At 28.7% G+C, this 7,469-nt stretch overlaps 1 long non-coding RNA gene across 1 annotated transcript; it reads right to left on the reverse strand.

Annotated features, from left to right (window-relative positions):
- Positions 1 to 5,030, reverse strand: LOC134720867 (uncharacterized). Its single transcript, XR_010107808.1, has 2 exons — positions 4,867 to 5,030; positions 1 to 2,059 (listed from the first exon to the last, which is right to left on the reverse strand). It is a non-coding gene; the product is annotated as an uncharacterized LOC134720867 (long non-coding RNA).
- Positions 5,031 to 7,469: the final 2,439 nt, after the last annotated feature.

Raw genomic sequence — 7,469 nt, forward strand, 5'->3', positions numbered from 1 at the left:
TAATCAATTTTGTTCTTTTATTATAAATCTTCTAATTTTCTAAATTTGCATATAGGTAATTGAATAAAATATCAGTAATACCTAAATAAAGTTTATAAAATATTAAAGAAAACAAGCATTCTGTGAGTATTGCATGGCAATAGTCCCTACATAGTCACCTAGTGTTAAATATTCACTGTATTGGAACAAAATTCTAACTTGATCTATAACATGTCATGGTGTAAACAAATATCAAGTCATTATCTTCAAACATGATGAAAAAAGTTTTGATAACTGATTATCTATGTGAATTTTCTAAGTTTAAGGAATATAACTCTGCCGAAAATCATCAGACCAAAACAAAATTCAATCTTGATCTGTAACTTGTGATGATAAAAATATAAACCAATTATCATATCAATATCTTCTAGCACGACAAAAGAGTGCGGAAAACTAATTATTTTATTGATATTTCTAAGTTCAACAGCCATAACTCTGCACAAATCAGAACAAAATTAAAACTTGAACTATAACTTGTCATGATAAAACTATAAACTGATCATCAAATAAATATCTTCAAAATGACAAAAAAAGAAGTGTGGAAAATTGATTATTTGAAAAAGTCTAAATCGAAAGGATAACTCTAAAAAAACAACGCCAGATCAGAACAAAATATGATCGTGATCTGTGGCTTGTCATGATAAGACAATCTACCAAATATCAAATCAATATCTTCAAGCATGAAGAAAAATAGTGTGGAAAACTGATTTGCAGGACTGACAGATAGACAGAGTACAAACCTAAAGTATACATCGACTTCATCAGTAGGGGACTAATTATCCATACATATGTGACATGCGTCATGTAAATTTCATACTTATCATGCATAATATTATGGTATAAAAGAAGTAGACAAAAAAGTCACTAATTACAAAAAAAGAGTAAGAGGTCACAATGTTTTTTTGAGAGAATTTTTTTTGAATAGGAAGACTAATACAGACATTTTTTTAATATATTCTAATCTTTTATAAACCAAACAAATTTATTAACCAATTTACCATTTTCAAAAATTAATAAAGCATAAGCAATATATCTTAGAAAAAGACAATATTTGAAGCATTTTCATTTATACATTTAAATAATTGTAAATGAATTATTTGTGACTCTTTGACTTTCTGTCTGGTTACTCTAGGTCCTTTGAATACTTTTTGTTTTTCAACAGAAAAGGCAACAATCAAGGGGCGTAACATATAAATAGTCAATTCAGTTTAAATATTCATCATAATTAAAAGTAAAATTATGTGTTATAATGAAGTATTAGCATATCATAATCATTATGTATGTTTTTCTGTATTTAAACAAATATATATACAAATCACATTGAGGGGAATATTAAACTAGATGATAAATGCACTCTCTATACAATGAAGAAAATCCCCAATAAAAAAATGAGATTTAATAAGTATTTGAATACCAGAGTTATACAAAAAGAATCACTGGTGTGACACTTTCCAAAGTTTCTTCATACGTATGATGTCATGTTAAGTCTTCATAATCTAATGTCTTTTAGAAATTATGTATTTATTTATGCCAAGGTTCTCTAAGTTTTATTTAGATAGGCATTTATATTGGTATGGTATAAATGATAAAATTATATGTTTTTTCAAAATTAAATGCAATTGGGGGGAAAAGATTAATACTACACATATCAAGTAAGAAACAACACAGTTCATACCTACAAGGTACTAGTATTCAAGAATAACATCTTAATCTTATAAAATAAAAATCCAAAACAAAATAACAGTACTTAAAACTTTAAATAGTTGTCAATGATACTCAAGAAGGAAAATGATTATTAACATCTACAACATTTTCAAAATGAGTAATTACCAAAACAGATATATTAGAACAACACATTACATGAATTTTACACAACTCTGTCATAGTCATAAAATATAAAGCAACACTAAATATTAAGTGCATAAAACAAGTCTTCTCTGTTCTTTAAAGTCATTCTCGTCCTGCAATCTTTGACACTTGTATTGCAGGCACTAAGGATCACTAAGATATATTGGTGAACCTAAAATAACATTGATTCATGTAAGTGCACAAAATATAGTTCAATTAATAGAATAAGTATTGATGTTAAAATGAAAAAGAAATAAGTTTGAACTGATCTAATAACATCTACACTAGATGACTGACTTTTCCAATGATGTGTTCAAAACTTAAGTTGAAGCTGTGTCTTTCTCTGATCTTCCTGCTTGGGCATGTTAAGCGTCTCTTAATGTTTAAAAAAAAATCCTTTTTTAAATCAAGGGCTGTGCAGATAATTACATTGATTATGTAGGACAATTTGTGTTTTGTTTTTATCTTTAAGGCTAGCCCACTGGATTTTTATTTGATATTTATACATATGTTCCAGACCAAAGGAGTATTTGGGCTGTACGTGTACAGTTTGGACCGTTTGCGTACTTTTACACAATATGCATACGGTTGGATTTGATATAAATATACAAAGTGGTGATAGATATACATAGTGGTGCATATATAGAGTTGAGATTAATAAACAAAGTGGTGATAGATATAGAGTGAAGGTTAATGTATAAGTGGTGATTAATATATAAAGTGGTGATAGATATAGACTTGAGATAAATTAATAAAGTGGGTATAGATATAGAGAGTTGAGATAAATATATATAGTGGTGATAGATATAGACTTGAGATAAATGTACAAAGTGGTGAACAATATACATATTGGTGCTAGATATAGAGATGAGATAAATATACTAAATGGGGATAGATATAGAGTTGAGATAAATATACATAGTGGTGATAGAGAGAGTTGAGATAAATATACATAGTGGTGATAGATATAGAGTTCAGATAAACTTACAATTGGGGAACAATATACATACATGTAGTGTGTTAGATATAGAGAGTTGAGATAAACCTACAAAGTGGGGATAGAAATAGAGTTGAGATAAATATACAAGTGGTAAAAGATATACATAGTGGGGATAGGTATATATACAGAGAAGTGACAAGTATACAGAATGGTGAATAAATAAATTCATCATAGATACCAGGACTAAATTTTATATATACGACAGACGCTTTTTTTCGTCTACAAAAGACTCATTAGTAATGCTCGAATCCAAAAAAGTTATAAAAAAAAAATGCCAAATAAAGTTGAAGAGCATTGAGATCCAAAATTCCTAAAAGTCTTGCCAAATACATAGATATTCAAGGTGGTGAAATATAATTTAAATGTGAAATATATACAAAGTGGTGACAGCTATAAAAGGAGGGAAACCTATATAGTGATGGGACAAATATATATACATAGTGGTGATAGATATTCAAAGTGGTGATAGATTTACAAAGAAGTGACAAATATAGAGTGGGGTTGTAGATATATCAGGTAGTGATAGAAAAACATAATTTTAGTAAAAATAAGAAGAGGTTATAGATATACAAAGGGTGATAGATAAACAGAAGAGTGATTGATATACCTATAAATATTCTATACCATTTATTCCGGTAGGAACATGTACTGTAATATTTATTCCTGTGGAAATAATATTCCAGAATATTTTTTCCATTTGGAACTTGTATTATGAAGGAACTTCAATTCCATGACAGTGATAGATATAGAGGTGAGATAAATAAAACAATAAACAAAGTGGTGACAGATATACATAGTGGTGTTGGATATAAAGTTGAGATACATATATAAGTCGTGATAGATATACATAGTTGTGATAGATATAGAGTTGAGATAAATAAACAAAGTGGTGATAGATATACATATTGGTGATAGTTAAAGAGAGTTGAGATAAAAATACAAAATGTGGATATAAAAACATAGTGGTGATAGATATAGAGTTGAGATAAATCTAGAAGTTGTGATAGATATACATAGTAGTGATAAATATACACAGTGGTGATAGATATAGAGTTTAGATAAATAAACAAAGTGGTGATATATATACATATTGGTGATAGTTAAAGAGAGTTGAGATAAAAATACAAAATGTGGATATATAAACATAGTGGTGATAGATATATAGTTGAGATAAATCTAGAAGTTGTGATAGATACATATAGTGGTGATAAATATACACAGTGGTGATAGATACAGAGTTTAGATAAATAAACAAGTGGTGATAGATATACATAGTGGTGTTAGATAAAGAGTTGAGATAAATAAACAAAATTGGGATAGATATAGACTTGAGATAAATACACAAAATGAGGATATATAAACATAGTGATGTTGGATAAAGAGTTGAGATAAATAAACAAAATGAGGACAGATATACAAAGTGGTTATAGATATACTAGGGTTGAGATAAATATACATATTGGTGATGGATATGGAGAGTTGAGCTAATTATAAAAAATGGGGATATATAAACATAGTGGTGATAGATATAGAGTTGAGATAGATAAACAAAATGGGGATAGGTATAGAGTGGAATTAAATAAACCAAAATGGGGATAAGTATACATATTGGTAATAGATATAGAGTTGAGATAAATTTACAATTGTTGAAAGATAAACATAGTTATGATAGAGAGAGTTCAGATAAATATACATAGTGGTGATAGATATAGATATACAGTATAGTGAAATTATACAATGTGGTGATTAGTTTTCAAAGTGTTGATATTTTAATTTACAGATTGGTGATATACAGAATGGTTTTCAATATATACAGTGTTGGTATATATATACAAAGTAGTGATATGTATATGTAGAGTGTTGTAAAAGACACACAGGCTAGCAAACACCTTAATCCATACAGTGTAAATTCATTCATTTTTTACGAAACCATTTTTTTATCTAACAGGATTTAAAAAAAAATACAGCTGTAGATTAACCTTTTGCAATGACTTGAGAATTCTTTTATTTTCCTTGGTAAATTCTTCCACCAAACAAGTCCTCATTTTTAATCCAGCATGTTATGTGCAAAATATAATGTATGTTTATACTACATGCGAGTACAGTAAAACTAATATCCTGAAAGTTCAAATAAGTAATTTTTTATTTGAAGTGAAATGTCCTAATATAAAAAGGTCTTCAAAATGTAGGATAATGAAAAAGTGGTATAACCCTGATAGTTTTATACCTTAAAGTTAATATACCATCTACGATATTTTTTGGGGGAATGATAGCTTAACTGCGTATAGAAATAAGGTGAGGTTTCTGAAGGATTGTTCATTAAACCAACAATGGTAGGTAAAAATGATTAACCACAATTTTCTACAGGATCAACCATTATAAAACAAGCTAAAAATTTGATCAACCATTAGTTTCAATTGGATCAGACTTCATAAAACTAGCAATATAGTTGAGAGTGAAAAACTTCTATTTAATAATAGATCAATCTAAAAAAACAAGAAACTTAACATGCTTAAGAGAGGTTGATAACCAGCTATTTCAGACTACATATATATCTACAATACAAGCAATATAGGAAGGAATGATAAACCTCCATTTTATACAGTATCAGCCTTGAAACCTGAAACATAGATAAGGCTGATACATGTAATTTCCCATTTTATAATTGATATACCGTTTATAAAATAGGCATATACTAGGTAAGGTTGATAAGCTAGTTTTTAACAGGATCAGCCTTCATAAAACAAGTAATATATTATAAAGGAGAGGATGATGAACCACAAATTAATTTCAACCTGGATAAGCCTTTCGCAAAATTAGAATATAAGTAAAGTTGAAGTACGTCCATTAAAACCTGGATTAGCATTCATCAAACATGGTCAAACTAACAATATAGTTGCATGAGGCTGTTAAACTGTTATCTTTACTTGATCAGCCTTCAGAAAACAAGTAATAAAGGTGAGGTTGATGTAACACCATTTAAAACTGGATCAGCCTTCACTGAAAAAGAAATATTGGTGGAGTTTATATGATATATTTAGACTACATTGGTGGATAAACAGCTATGGTTTTCAAAGCAATGGGAGGAGGAGTCAAGTTGCTGAATAAGTTGGTAAATTATTTACAATTTCAACATTTCAATTAAAAGCCTGTCAACATTCAGATAATGAGTTTGCAATAGTATGTGGCAGCATGGCCAACTGTATTAAATTCCAATTTTAATTGACTAGAATTGATATTTTCCTGTTGAACAATATCTCTGGGGCAACTCAAAATATTTTTCTTAAATTTTCAGGGTAGTTATAATGGTTTTTGAGATATTAGCAATAAAGTGCAGGTTTGGTAAAACAGATTTCTTGTGCCTTCATAAAGCGTTATTGATACTGGCACAAAAGTTGACGGAACATCATCTTAAAAACTTTAAAAAGACATCGAAACATTAATTGTGACTCTTATGTTAATCAATACAAAAATAGTTGGTTTTTTTATTTAAAAAATGGATAAAAGCCTTAAACTCAAAATGTTAACCTTTATCATGCAGAAATAATTTCCATCTTTATAGGCACAAATATTTTTTCCTTTTTAAGTGGAAATATTTTCCGCCTCTTTAGGTTGAATATTTTCAAGTGCTATATTTCCCTGTTATAGAACAGATTTTTTCCTTCCAAGATAGGCGGATAAATTTGCATATTTTGGCTCTATTCCTGCTTTAATATGTCTGGAACCCATGTTAAGAAAGTTTCTAGGCGTAAAGGGGGACCTCAAACGGATTCCCTGTGTTGAATGCCGTTCCTTGACCTATAATGGTTTACTTTTTTTTAAATTGTTATTTGGATGACGAGTTGTCTCATTGGCACTTTCACCACATCTCCCTATATCTATTTTCCCTGAAATATTGCAAAAATGACATATTCTGACCGAATTGAATCTCAAAAACACATTTTGCCTTGAAACATTTGTGAAATAGGGATATAAGACTGTTAGTTTTCCCATTTCAATGTTTTTACACCTAGTAATTTGGGGGCCCTTTATAGTTTGTTGTTTTATAAATGGTTATTTGGAGAGTTGTCTCGTTGGCACTCAACAACAAACAATTCTTAAGGTGTTTTCATATCTTTTATCAAGCAATAAACTTAATTTCATAATTCATTGGTTGACGACCCTTTTTTTAATTTTTCAACGTGTCAAAGTAAAGAATCTCAAATTTAATCAATTTCTTTTTTGTGGTTTAAAGTTTCTTTAGATTAGCAAGTTGCTATAAAAATATAATATACAGATGTAAACAATACCAAATTTTCACATTACTTTTTCTAAATTGTCACAAAGCTTCAAATTTGCAATTTTTTAAATGAAATATGCACGAAAAAAATAAAACTACTTAGGTTTTGTACATTTCATGAGCAGAAGATTATATAATTTAGTCAAATACAGAACTATAACCCCATTTAAGTTTCATACTTTACATAAATTTCAAGAAAAACAACCAAAATCAGACCAAAAAAAAGACTTATTTTTGCAAGAGTTATTTCCCCTTCTAATGTTAATTTCCATAGGAAATTAAAAATGCTGATTTTGAGTTTTT

Source organism: Mytilus trossulus, chromosome 6 (genome assembly GCF_036588685.1).
Source record: "Mytilus trossulus isolate FHL-02 chromosome 6, PNRI_Mtr1.1.1.hap1, whole genome shotgun sequence".
Taxonomy (NCBI): Eukaryota; Metazoa; Mollusca; class Bivalvia; order Mytilida; family Mytilidae; genus Mytilus; species Mytilus trossulus.